Source organism: Octodon degus, unplaced genomic scaffold (genome assembly GCF_000260255.1).
Source record: "Octodon degus isolate 3935 unplaced genomic scaffold, OctDeg1.0 scaffold00006, whole genome shotgun sequence".
In the NCBI taxonomy this organism is placed as follows: Eukaryota; Metazoa; Chordata; class Mammalia; order Rodentia; family Octodontidae; genus Octodon; species Octodon degus.
The window spans coordinates 20,064,630-20,078,374 of NW_004524582.1; the positions used below are offsets into that span (position 1 = coordinate 20,064,630).

The 13,745-nt window shown below is 45.4% G+C and overlaps 1 protein-coding gene and 1 non-coding gene across 2 annotated transcripts in view; one reads left to right on the forward strand and one right to left on the reverse strand.

The window, feature by feature from the left end:
- The window catches only part of Fam184b (family with sequence similarity 184 member B), a 103,787-nt gene that overhangs the window by 73,786 nt on the left and 16,256 nt on the right, over window positions 1–13,745 (forward strand). The window lies entirely within an intron of this gene.
- LOC111812488 lies at window positions 10,957–11,064 on the reverse strand. Its single transcript, XR_002817983.1, has one exon. It is a non-coding gene; the product is annotated as a U6 spliceosomal RNA (small nuclear RNA).

The window sequence follows — 13,745 nt, forward strand, 5'->3', positions numbered from 1 at the left end:
ATGGCTATATTTTTTCCACAAACAGTAGCATAATCTTCTACGCTCTGCTTCTTTTAACTTAAATTTATATAGCAGGTAGATTATGATACGTGTATGCTTTCACATCAACTTCATTTTTTAAAAAAGGAACTAGCCTTGTTCTTCTTCATACAGAAAAGCCAAAACATAATCTTTCCCTTTTGGCAGATGGCATGGTTCTTTTTAATTTGGGTGTATTGTGGGCTATACATCAGTGGATAGCAATGTAATGCACGGCGTAGTATAGTAGCTAAGCAGCTCACTGGTGAGCCACACATCTGGGTTCTTACTGCCTGGATAACCTTGGGCATATTTTTCGCGTCTCTTTTCTTCAACTTTCTCATCTATAAGGTAGGGACGACGCTGTACCACCTACCTCAGAGGGTTTTGGGATGGCTAAATGAATGACTGCATGGCCAGTGTTGCAGTAGGTGTCAGTAACGCACATTGCTGTAGAACTCCTGGCTCGGGGCACGCAGGCTTTTCACCTTGACAGTTGCCGACACTTGGCTCCCGTCAGCTGGGTACTATGGCAGTGACCCTGCCCGCAGCACACAGAAGTGCCCGTTTGCCCAACTTTGCCAATAGCAAACCACTGAACTTCCTGAACACTGCCAATCAGAGACTTATCACTTATGAATATCTTTGGCAAGTCACCAGCGTGGCAGTCATGTGAGCAGGTGACTTTCCTGATCAAGTGCCATGGGATCAACAATCCAAAGTGCAGCCAGGGGTCAGGGAGATGGCTCAATGGAATAAGTGCTTCCCTGGCAAGTGCAAGGGCCTGAGTTCAATCCCCGGGTCTACCAAGACAAAAAAAAAAAAACACCACAAAAAAACATAGTGTAGCCAGGCCTGTGACAACAGCAGGCAAAAAACAAGAAGGACTTTGAGCTAAGAGCTTGTAGCTGTTCAGTTCAAGGGACAGGGACAACAGCCCTGGGGGTTAACTGACAGTTAAATCTAGATCCTTGATTGTCCTGCCAAAGCATTTCAGGGAATCAACAGAGATAAAAAGACAAGCCCAACTGAGAGCAAACTTTTTGCTTTATTCTCAGATCATGCAGAGGCGTTACCTGGCCTGACTATAGCTCTGTCCCCACTGAATTTAGGGGAGGTTTATTTTTTGTTTTTGGTGCCGAGGACTGAACCCAGGGCTTCCAGCTTGCTAGGCAAGCATTCTACCGCTGAGCCAAATCCACAGCCCCGTCCCCACTGAATTTAGCTAGGACCTTCCTAAACCTTTTGTCCTTCTCTCTCATGGCTAGTCTGCTTCACTCAGTCTCAAAGTACCATCCATCAGTTTCCAGAAAGCCAGGCCGGTCTACTAAAGGAAAGTGTTTCTGAAAGAGTCCTTTGTTACCTCGGCCACGCCGACCTGAGGCCAGGGGAGGGTAGAAATGTTCCTAGATGCATCCCTGCCTACACCATCTCCAGAAAGAAAACGAGAGCCATTGTGCTGATTTTTATTCAAGTTGCTTGGTCTCCATGAGTATTTATGAGTGCTGTTACCACAAGAGCCACAGAGGACTGGATGTCCCATGAATGCCCTTGGGCCTTGGAGGGCTCCAATTCAAATAGGAGAAACAAGCATCTACTTAAATAATGACTCACGGGCTGGTGTGATGGCTCAGTGGTCTAAAGCACCTACTTAGAACAAGTTTAGCAAAGCACAGGGACCACGGTTCAATCCCCCAGCACCACATGCCAGCCGGCCCCGCCCCCTGGTGGGCTGAGCTGGACACACACACACATAAATAAATAAAATTTAAAAAAAAAATTTAAAAAAAAAATAATGACTCGCATGATGAGTGCTACAAAATGTCGGGAACATTCTTGTGCAGACCAGATGGGAGAGGGAGTTTTCTTCCCAGGTTGGTCCAGGATGGCTTTGCAGAGGAAAGACATCTGCTGACACTGAACTTTGAGTATGACCTCACCTGAGTCATGCTGGGAGAAGGAATATGACCCACGATCCCTAAGGCTTGTGGGAAGGAGAAGGGGGTACCTAGGCCTGAGACGGACCCCCACTTACTGCAGGGGCTGTGTGGCTCAGTAGTACAGACCTAGAGGACCATACTTATCAAAGGTGTAGGCAGTTAAGGGTCACTAAGCTTTCAGGCAATTGAGATGTCTCGAGTAGCCTCAGGCCACTAACGGCTGGCATCCCCTGCATAGTTGAGGCAGATCTTGTGGACCCAGAGTGCCTTCCAAAGGCCAGGAGCTCATGGCATGATCTCTAGCTTACAGCTGCTGGGAACTAGTGGAATGGTTGCTAGGCAGGGCCTCAGGGAAGGAAGGTAGGTCACTGGGGACATGTCCTTGAAGAGACCCCAGTGTCCCTCTTCCTCTCTCTTCATTTCAGAGTCACTAAGGTAAGCAGCTTCTGAAGTGCACGTCTGCCATGACACACTGTGCTGCCTTGGGCCCAAAGCCACAGGTCCAAGCAGCCCTGAACTGAAATCCCCCCAACTCTGAGCCAAAGTAAACCTTTTCTGTCTTTAAGTTGAGAACCCTTGTTAGAGCAGCAAAAAGGTGGCCGACACATGTGGGGTCTGACCTGGAACACGCCGGCTGCACTTCCCTTCCTGGCAGTAGGCATTAGGCCAGAATTCTCTGGAGCTCTGGAAGACAGCAAAAGGCAGGACAGCAGCTTCTGGCTGAGTGTCAGAGCATAGGTTCTACCTAGCTTTGCCCAGGTCTGGTTGAAGGAGTAGGCAAAGCAGTAGTCCTCTGAGATCAGTTTCCTCATCGCTCACAGTGGTAAACATGGGGATGAGACCCGGCTGTGTGCCAAGCACTTAGCGTATTGCATAGACGTATCCCACAACAACCCTGTGAGGTACTAAGTACTAGTACTATCTTCATTTTGATAGATAAGGAAACTAAGGCCTGAGGTGACAGGAGGGCCCATACTCTGAGCCAGGATGCTACCCTACTTCCGGTTAGTAGAGTCACAGTGCTAGTATCCCTCTCCTCCTACCCCGGAGACTTGTGGTAGTGAAAGCAGAAGTCTTGTGCTGGCTCCCCTCCAAACCATAAAAGACCCTTTAAGTGTGAGGTGACTTCACAGCATCTGTTGCTGTTCCCTGTCATCAGTTCAGTGAAAGTCCATTACACTACCTGCTCTATTTTAAGATGCACAAAATGCCACCTTTGAGTGATGGTCAACTCAACTTGAAAATGACGTTGAATACTCGCTTCCAGCAGATCTCCTGGCTGTGGGTGTTGCTTTAAAATAGAAACAGCGTATTCAAATAACGGAACTTAACAAAAAAAGGGGATACAGATGAATGTCCATTTTGTATCTGTGTATTCAAAGTGGTTGGGATAGATATATAGTTACATTCTCTTAATGAATAGAGGGGTTTGTTCTAATAGTGTTTGTAGATAGGATATCATGTCCGCATCTTGTACAGCAGTTAACCACTGGGAGGAATCTATGCAATGTATTAATTATTGAAACTGTCCTACCAATTTGATTTGAAACTGTCTCATCGCTATTTGTTTATCAATAAAATTATGGGAAAAAAAAAAGAAAAAATAGGAACAGCGCAGCTGAGGTGAAAAGGAAGATGAAGACCTAATGTGCACACAGGGTTAAAATGACCAGCCGTTTGCTTGGGAGGAGCTAGAAGGGACCTCTGCTGTGGTGTGGGGAAGCCGGGCTGCGTATCTTTCTGTGCGTGGTGTTACGTGTGGGCCACTTCACACTAGAGAAAGCACAGGGCAGAACCAGATCAGAAAGCTGCCAGGTGGGGAACCCAGAGTGTGAATGAGATGTGAGTAATTCAGGGAACTCCAGGAGGAGCTTAGGGTGAGCCCCGCTAGACAGTCCCAAATGGAGAGCCAAAAATATAGAAACAAATGCACAATTGAGGGGCCACCAAATAGTTCAGTGGATTAAAGCGCCTGCAAGCAGGCACAGGGAGGTTGGATCCCCTGGCCTGCTGTGCCAGCCCTGCCCCCGCGGCACACTGAGCTGGCAATTGAGACCAGTTGTGGTGTTGTGTACCTGTAATTGTAGCTCTTAGGAGGCTGTAAACAGGCGGATCACTACGAGTCTGATCTAGTAGTGAAACCCTGAACACCCTGTAAACCCTTCCCTAAAAATACCAAAAAATAAATAGTAAATAAAAACAAATGCACAACCGAAAAAGGAATATTGAGCTTCAAGGTGCTCCTGTGGCCAGCTGTTTACTGAGCTCTGTGGCCAGGTTCATTTGTGAACTGGTCACATGATACCCAAGCACCTTTTGAATGATGTCTTTTGACCTGAAACATGAGAAACATAAAATGAAAAAATAAAAAGAGGGAATCTGTTATTTACAAAATGATTGTTAGAACTGTCAGATTATGTATCTCATCCCCTCCCACCATGAACCATAAGTTGGTCAAGATCAAGAACTATAGGCTGGGGAGATAGCTCAGTGGTCTAAGTGCCTGTCTGGCAAGCACAAGGACCTGGGTTTGATCCCCATGCCATGCTGACCCCACACCAAGCTGATCCCCAAAACCAGGTATGGTGGTACATGCCTGTATTCCTAGTACTGGGGAGGCTGAGACAGGAGGATCACTATGAGTCCGATCTGCATAGTAAGACCATGTGTCAAATAAATAAATTGTAAAAAGAAACATATCTGACTAATTTTCATCCTTCCAGTACCTAACACAACTTGTGTGCAGCAGATGTTTAATGTTGCCTTTTGCATAATCTGCTGCATGACCTGACAATTAAAAGAATAAATGGAACAAAGGTACCATATTGAATTTTGGTAACTGAACAGTTAGAAAAGAAACACTTTCAAAAGAACCTTTAGAGAGAGGGGGATTTTAGATCAGTAGGGTCTTTTTCTTCTCACTTGGAGGAGGCAAGAGGCAGTGATCCTCTACTACAACAAAATATCTGAGGCAGGCTAACTGTGCAAATAGAAGAGCTTTATCTGGTTCTCCGTTGTAGGTACTGAAAGCCCAAATAGGATGGCTCAGACTCTGGTGAGGACTGTAAGGCAGAGTTCTGTCTGTGTGCAGGAGCTAGAAGTCACACTGTGAAACAAGAAGCCAGAGAAAGACTCAGGAATTTGGCTTAGACTGACATAGGAACTCACTCTTTCCAAGGCTCACTTTAGAAGATGGGTGTTCCCTTCTGTGGGCCGCACTCTCGTGACCTGAGAGACCCCTATCAGCCCCAGCTCCTGAAGGTTCCAGCAGCTCCTGAACTGTCTAACCGGGGACCCAGCTCTTAACACAGAGACCCTGAGGGGCAAAGCCCAGCTAACTACCACAGTGTCCCTGTCTGTGAAACACCAGGGCAGAAAACAAGTGATCAGAAAGAGAAAGGATTCTTGGGTTCACCTCCCCATTCAAGTGGACAAAGCTCACTTGCCTTCACTTCGCAGGCTGGTTTTCTTGGCTTGGTTGGTTTTCATAATTTTACTGTGGTAGGATGAAATCTACACTCTTAGCATCACTTGGAAGCACACAACACATTATTGCTGACTGTAGATCAGCCAGATCTCTAGGCGTTCTTCTTGTCTGGATGAAACTTCATGCCCTTTGACAGAAACTGCGCTCTCCCACCTCACCTCAGCCCCTAGAAATCATCATTCCTTTCTTTGGTTCTATGACTTTGATCACGATACCCAGTATAAGTGGAATGATACACTGTTTGTCTTTCTATGACTAGCTTTTGCCACTTAGCCTAATGCCCTTAAGGGTTATCCTTGTATTTCCCATGTTGTAACATCTCCTACCTTTTAAAAGCTGCATGGCAGTCCACTGTGTATATAACCACATATTCTTGATCCATTCAGCTGCTGGTAGACATTTACAGTGTTTCCATATCCTGCCTACAGTAAAGAGCGCTGCCATGAACGTAAGCATGCTAATATGCCTTTGCAATCTCGATTTCAGTTCTTTTGGATAAATAATATGGCTGGATCATATGGAAATTTCCTTTTTAATTTTTTGAGGAACCTCCATACCATTTTCTCTGTTGGCTGTGTTATTACCCATTCTTGTTAATAGTGTGCAAGGGCTCCAAGTTTTCCACATTTTCTTTTTTTTTTAAGTTTATTTATTTATTTGTGTGTATGTGTGTGTGTGTGGCCAGCTCAGCCCACCAGGGGGCGGGGCTGGCTGGCATGTGGTGCTGGGGATTGAACCGTGGTCCTTGTGCTTTGCTGAGCTTGTTCTAAGTAGGTGCTTTAGACCACTGAGCCATCTCACCAGCCCAGTTTTCCACATTTTCACATTGACTTTTTTAAAAAAAATAGTAGTCACCTGGCAGCTGAGCTGATATCACTGTAGTTTCAATTACATGTCCCTTGTAATTAGTGTTGTTGAGCACCTTTGTATGTACCTGTCCCTCATTTGTGTTTTCAAGCCATTTGGATCACAAGGGATTAATGCACAAATATGCATGACTCTCATACAACAGTAAAAAACAAAACAACAACAAAAACCCTAATTATCCAGTTAAAAACAGGCTTAGAACTTGAATAGATATTTTCCCAAAGAAGAGACAAATTGACAAGTTGATTATAATGTGTGCCACACACATTCCTTTGGCTTCCCCTTATTTAGTGACCTTTGGTGTCTTAGAACCCTAGGTAAATTTTATTCCCCAGCTATGGAGACTTTTCAGCCATAATTTCCATGAATGCCCTTTTATCCTGTGCAGTGTCCTTCCTTCTAAAATCCATATGCATAGCTAGGTCCTCTTCATGATATCTTACAGTTCCCTTAAGCTTTCTTCACTTACTTTCCTTTTTTTTTTTCACTTCTCTGGCTGAAGTATTTCCAGTGACCCATCTTTGAATTCACTGATCTTTTCTTCTGATTGGTTGTCTTCTGTTGAACCTTGCAATAAATTTTTATGTAAATTATTATGTTCTTCAGCTCCATGATATGTTTGGCACTCATTTTATAGATGTATTTCCTACCTCTTTGTTGACGTTCTCATTGTGTTAGCACATTGCTCTCTTTATATCTGTAAATACCGGTTATTTCAGTTCTTTGTCAGGTCATTCCACTTTGATTTATTAAGGTTACTTTTATGATTTGCGCCTGGATGTCCCCCCCCCCAAGCCTCATGTAGTCTTAGGCTTTTTTGGAGGTGAGAGAATCCAGAGTTTGTGATTGATTCAAGGTCCAATGCTGGAACTGAGGGTGTGAGTGCTACACCATCCTAGGGCGAGTAGCCTGCATGCACTATAAGGAACAGAAAGGGTCTCTCTCTCCTCTCTTGTTGCTTCTGCTGTCTTCCCACGGCCATGACCATCAAGGTCATGCATCACTCTTCCTTGGATCCAGCTGATTGAAAACTCTGCAAACTGTGAGCTAAATAAGGCTTTCCCTCTTTAACTTTGGGTGTCGGGTGTTGTAGGAGACACTTCCAGGTCCTCGTCTCGGTCCAAGAAGCCAATATTTGTAATCCCAAACTACGTTATTGGAATCCCATCAAACTGATTCCAATCTATCACTTACAATGCAACCCACGGCGAAAACAAAGACACTAAATTATATCTTCAATCATCGGGGAGTCAAGGGGCTCTAAGTCCAGCCATGAAGATAGCTTTCTGGAACAAAGAGAGTGACCCTGGGCCTCACCCAGTTTTATTCAGTGGGGTGTGGCTTGAGGATTGACCGAGAATTGTGGGAAAGAGACTACTATGAGCTGAGCTAGGTGGGTGGCCTAAATTTACCTCTGCGATATGCAGAGAGAGTAATCTGCATTATATAGTACCTAATGTTTTGGTAAGTCTGATGCTTCAGCTTTGGTGTAGTCTTTCAAGCCCCAGGAAGTCATGGCCTCTGTCTCGAGGCTCCATCCCAGCTGGCGCCTGCAGAGCATTAGCTCTACCATCCTGTCTCAACCTGGCTCACATTAAAGAGCAGCAGGTGTAGGTTACCAGGGAAACACGCACACCACCTTCAAAGACTATCACCAGCACCTCAGCTAGACCAGTACGCATTGCTTAAGGCCAAATGAAGGGTAAACAGAAGTCCTAGCCAGCTCTGTACAGAACAATACAAGGAAATAGGGTCAGGCTCAGTCAAAATGGAGACAGTTGCTCTTCTTTCAAGGAGAGCTGCTCAGGTGGTCCTCCACAGGGTGTTTGTCTTGGCAAGGAGAAAATAACTAAGTCACTTTCAAGAGGTCCAGCTTTTCTTTGGTTTGGAACCTCTTTGCCTCATATTTACTCTCCTTGACTGTCTATGCTGCTGTCTGCTGATTAGACAAAGTAGGCCTCTCCCAGTCTTCACAAACTGCCCTTGCACCAGAGAAGTCCTTGTCAACCTGTTGGCCGGAAGGAGTCCTCCCACTGGTTCTCTCCCAGACAGAAGCAGGCAGCTTGGGTTTTGTTTGGTCAAGCTGTGGTGAGCCAAGGGGGGACTGCGATGGTCACCAGCCCATTCTCCCTCAGGTAACTGGACTGTGACAGGCCTGTCAGAGCTCCATGAGGGCCAGACAGAAGCCAGATCACTGGGAACCGCTGGGAAGACTTGGGGTGCTAGACATGCACACTCACCCCTCCACACTCCTGGGTGAAGCTGGAAGCTGGAGGGTCTCTTCCTGATCCTGGGCACAGCATCGGGGGCAGCACTTCTGGCCAGAAGTTTGCTAAGCCTCGCCTTCAGCTTTGGCGAGTGGTCTCACATTCTTCTAGGATGTAGGAACCTGTTGGGTTTTTTCTTACTTTTCACATCAGGAATTTGTGATTGCTACTAAATTTGTGAATTACTACTAAATCTGTGTCTTATGGGGACCGAAAGGGTCCAGGCTTCCTTTTACCATATTCTTGATGCCATTTATCATGTCCCTTTTTTGTGTATGGGTGGGGCGTCACTGGCGTACTGATCCACGGCCTCATACATACTAAGCAAATTTTCTATCACTGAACTGCATTTCCAGTCCTTTTTTGATATTTTATCTTGAAACAGAATCTTGCTTAAGTGCCCAGACTGGACTCCAGCTTGTGACCCTCCTACCTCGGCCTCCTGAGTAGCTGAGATCACAGCAAACGGTCAACAGGGTCTCAGATGATCTAAGTCTCCAGGTGGCAGACATTTCTTATCAGCATGTTTGCGTGACACACCTTTCACTCACATTCAGTTCAGTCCTGACGCTAGGCGCAGGGAATCCTGTCAGTTTGGTACGTCCAAGTGCCACTGCAGGGACACAGAATGGTGTGGAGAGGTTTAGAGAACACAGGGGTCTACTCATCAGACTGCCCCTACTGGTCATGTTATCCGAGACAAGTCACTCACAAGCCCAATCACGGGTCCCTGTTATGGTTTGTGTCCAGATGTCCCCCCAAAGCCTCATGCAGTCATGGAGTGGGCTTCTAGTTTGTGATTGATTTACAGTCCAAAGCTGAGATAGTGAGGGTGAGGGCTACACCTGCCCTGGGGCTAGCAGCCTGCATATTGTACAAGGGAAGGAGAGAGGCTTGCTCTCTGCTGCTCCTCACTTTTTCTCCTGCTGCTTTTGCTGTTAGCTGCCACCATGAATTGCTGTCCCCTGCCATGTGTCACTCTGCCTCGGAGTCAGCTGAGTATGGGATGAAACCTCCACAAACTGTGAGCTAAATAAACCTTTCCTTCCTTAATTTTGGGGGGTTGGGTATTTTGTCTCAGCAAAAGAGAAAAGTAACCAAGACAGTTCCCGTCTGTAGGTAGCAGGAGTAGCCACCCCTTCTCGGCTGCCTCATAGAGTCTGAGGCATCCAAGATAATGTGAGGAAGCAGGCAGATATGAAAACGTGACAGAGCTTCATGCATCAGCTCCTCCAGGCCACCTCTGCTTCTGGATCCTTCCCAGGACTCCTTTATTACAGCAGTGGTTAATAAAGCAGCCCAGAAATGACATCCTGAAGAGTCCCTTTCACGTTCTTCATGGCAACTTAGAGTGTATTTGGAATTCTTCTTTTTTTTTTTTTCCTCGAATGCCTTCAGGGCACTTTTGGCCAGCTGGAGAGTTGTGAGGTTCGAACTCCAGCAGCCTGAGGCTGACAGCTTTGTGGAAGCAGCCACTTAAAGGCCTGAGCTAGGGCCAGGCCCCCTGGAATTCTTCTTTATCTTGTTCTTTCATGAGCTCCTTGTCTATTATTTTTGTTTTGTTATTTTAGGTACCAGGAATCAAACTCACGACCTTGTGCTTGCCAGGCAGGTGCTGTCCCACTGAGCTATATTCTGGCTTTCCATTATTTGTATTGCTTTAAGTTCTTCCTTTTTTGATCAGGCCTGCCGGAAGTTTGGTTTGTCTTTTCAAAGAACCAGCTTTCAGATGTATGGGTCAGATTTTTCCATATCATTTATTTTGTCTTTCATATCTTTCCTTCTACTTACCTTGGGTTTATCCTTTTTCTTTCCTAACATCTTGAATAATTATCCTAATAATTGTTGGTGTATAAATTTTCCTCTGAGTGCATGTTGTTAGCTGTGTCACAGAGATTTGAAGTTCATTTTATTTTTTAAAAACCTACTTTCATATTTGCCCTCTAATTTTGTGGAGTGTCCTCACTTAGCCCTGTGTGTAGAATATCATCACGGTGAATTGGGGTGGATTTGCTCTGCAGCTTAATTTGGAGTCAGTTTTCAAAATAGTACCTGTGTGATAGAAAGGAAGCGTACGTCCTCTCAGTTCGGTCATTAGGGCGTATATGGTTACATCCTTCCTCCATAGCATGTTCACGGGGCCGGGGAGATGGCTCAGTGGAAAAAGTGCTTCCCTGGCAAGTGCAAGGGCCTTAGTTCAATCCCCGGTTCCACCAAAAATAAAAAAATAAAAATAAAATAAAAAAAGACATGGGCGTAGCATATTCACTGTGTGGACTCAGGCAAATAGCATGGCGTCTCCTGCCTCAGGTCATCACCTATAAAATGGGAAGATAGTTCCACCTCAGAGTCGAAGGCCTGGCACACATGCAGCACTATATAAATGTTCCAGGTTAACAGTTTCTTTTTTATCCTTGCGCAGGCAGGGGTCGTGCTAATCTCTGTATCCTTCCAATGTTAGTATATGTGCTGCCAAAGTGAGCACAACAGTTTCTTGTTTAGTTGTTGGGTTTGATTTATTAACCCTGCATTTCAGATCTTCCTCATCCTAGTCCATTTCGTATCAGTTTGGGAGAGATGGGTATTGAAATCTTCCATAATAATAAAGTCTCTTTCCCCCTGAAGTTCTGAACATTTCACCTTATGTTTCCAGACTACAGCTTTCAATGCCGACAGGGTCATTATTAGAGCGCTGGGACAAAGGACTCCTTTTATCGAGCTAGACTGACTGTTGATCTTAGCCAGTTTATGTCTGTGTGAGTATTGATATTAGAACTGTTTTTGTCAGCGTATTGTGTGCTCTCTGAATTACTAGCATTTCCTTGTAGCCAGGTTCGAAACCCGAGCCTAATGAGTTCTTTCTCACATAGCGCTCATGTTGTAACACGCACGCTGTTTTGATTTTTGTTGTCTCACCTTCACCACACACTTCTGCCAAGTTTACAGAACATGTATTTATAGCAGGTGATTCAGAAAGCTGTTCTGCTGTCTGGGGACATAGGTTGGTGGTTTAAGCACCTGCCTGGCAAGTGCAAGGACCCAGGTTCGATCTCCGGTACCTCATACTGTGCCGGCCCTGAAACTAGGGGTGGTGGTGCAGCCTGTAATCCTAGCACTAGGGAGGCTGAGACAGGAGAATCACTATGAGTCCAACCTGCATAGTGAGACCCTGTACCAAATAAATAAGAGGTATTTTTTAAATTAAAAAAAAAAAAAAGCTGCTCTGCTTGGGTCATGATATTTCCTTCTGGGCTTTATGAGAATTGGCAATATAAGACATTTTAATGCCCCAAATACTTGAAACATGGGGTTAAACATGGACTGATAGTCTCATGTCTCAATGGAAATTGGATTTGTCTAGTTAGGCCATTATTTTGAATTAAATTTGTGGGCCCTGTGACCAGGGCATCAACCACTAGCCTTCAGCGTCCAGGAGCACAAAGGGAAGATTCGGGCTGTGAAAATGCAGCTGTGCTAAAAGTTTTCAATTACTGCCTGTTGCCTTTATAAGATTTTTATACTTCATCTGAGAGTAGTTTAATGTTTTTTTATAGTGTAGGGAGAGAGAAAGAAAATGCACCTACGACTGCTACAAGTTAGAAACCCTGTTGTGTCTGTCTCATTTGTTGCTGTTTTAAGCACGGTGTTTGACAGAAGCAACGATAAACAAATGTTTATGAAATTTTGAGACCACAGAATAGTGTTACAGAAATTTCAAGGGCAGAGAGTGCTACTGCAGTGCAGGAGAGTGAAATGAAATCTTGAGAAAGTGAATAGGACCTTGAAGGACTAGTGGATCTGGTGGCCAGTTAGGTTTGATCAGAGAAACACAAGCTAGGAATGAAATAGAAAATGAGGTTGATTTAGGGATTAATGTGATATAATAGTGGGAGCCAGTTAAAAAATTCACGTTTAGCTACTGTTTGTTTGAAGAAAAAAAAATGAGGAGAGAAAGAGAGAGAGAGAGAGAGAGAGACAGACAGACAGACAGACAGACAGACACCCCGCCACTTCACTTTCATCTTGCCAATTTTATGCTAGGTCACATGGCTCAGGAGTATGAGGAGCATCAGGGAGCACTTCCTACTGGTCATATACTGTCCTAAGCTTCAAGGAAACAGGTGAATAGAGCAGAGTCCCTGTCCTTGTGGTGCTAACCTTCCAGCAATGGAAACAGAGAATTAAAGACTAGACAAAGTCAGGCTGAGATTTTTTTTTGTATTTTAGGGGAGGGTCTACAGGGTGTTCAGGGTCTCACTACTAGATCAGACTAGTAGTCAGACTAGTAGTGATCTGCCTGTTTACCGCCTCCAAGAGCTGGAATTACAGGTGCACCCCCATGCCCAGGGGCGGGGCCAGCATGGCAGGCCCGGGGATTGAACCCCTGGCCCTTGCACCTGCCTGCAGGCACTTTAATCCGCTGAACTATTTGACTGGCCCATGGCTGAGATTGTACTTTTGGAAAAAGCAGAACAAATGCAAGGCGGGGGGGGGGTGTTCATTTTAGAAAAGGCGGTTAGGAAACAATCATCCCACAGGATATTAAATTGAATACTCCTTATGTACCTAGCATGAATGGGGCATTTAATGGCATGAGATTGGATGACTGGATGATTCCAAGGAGAGAAAGAGAAACGTCCAATGCCCGAGGTCTCGAGTGGAAGCATAGGAGACTTTAGCAGAGAGCTAAGGAGTAGCTGGTACGAGGTGGGACAGAGAACACCCAAAGGAGAGGGCTGCATGAAGAAGAGAGGGGTCAGGTAGCTCCAACACAGCCAAGAGGCCCAGTGAGTGTGGCTGGAGGTGACCGTGGTGCCTGGCAATGTGGGTGTCATCCTTTCCCTTAGCACCGTGTCCTTTTATAGGCCTGACAGTACAAGGAAAGGCACAGAGCAGTTTTGCTGCGGAAAAAGTGGAGCTGGAATCCCAGGAATACCCCCTCCATTTAAGCTCTGCCCCTCCCCCAGGGCCCTGAGACTCCTCCCAGGGCCTCAGGAGCACAGTCTGAAACCAAAGATGTGAGTGAGGTCTCTGTTGACACTCAATGAATTGTTCCAGAACAGTCAAGACCCTGGCTCCAAGCCATGCAAGTAGTTATGAAAATCCCAGGTTGTGGTTAGTCGTTACTTAACAGCAAGCAAATCTGTTTTCAGCTCATCTTATCAT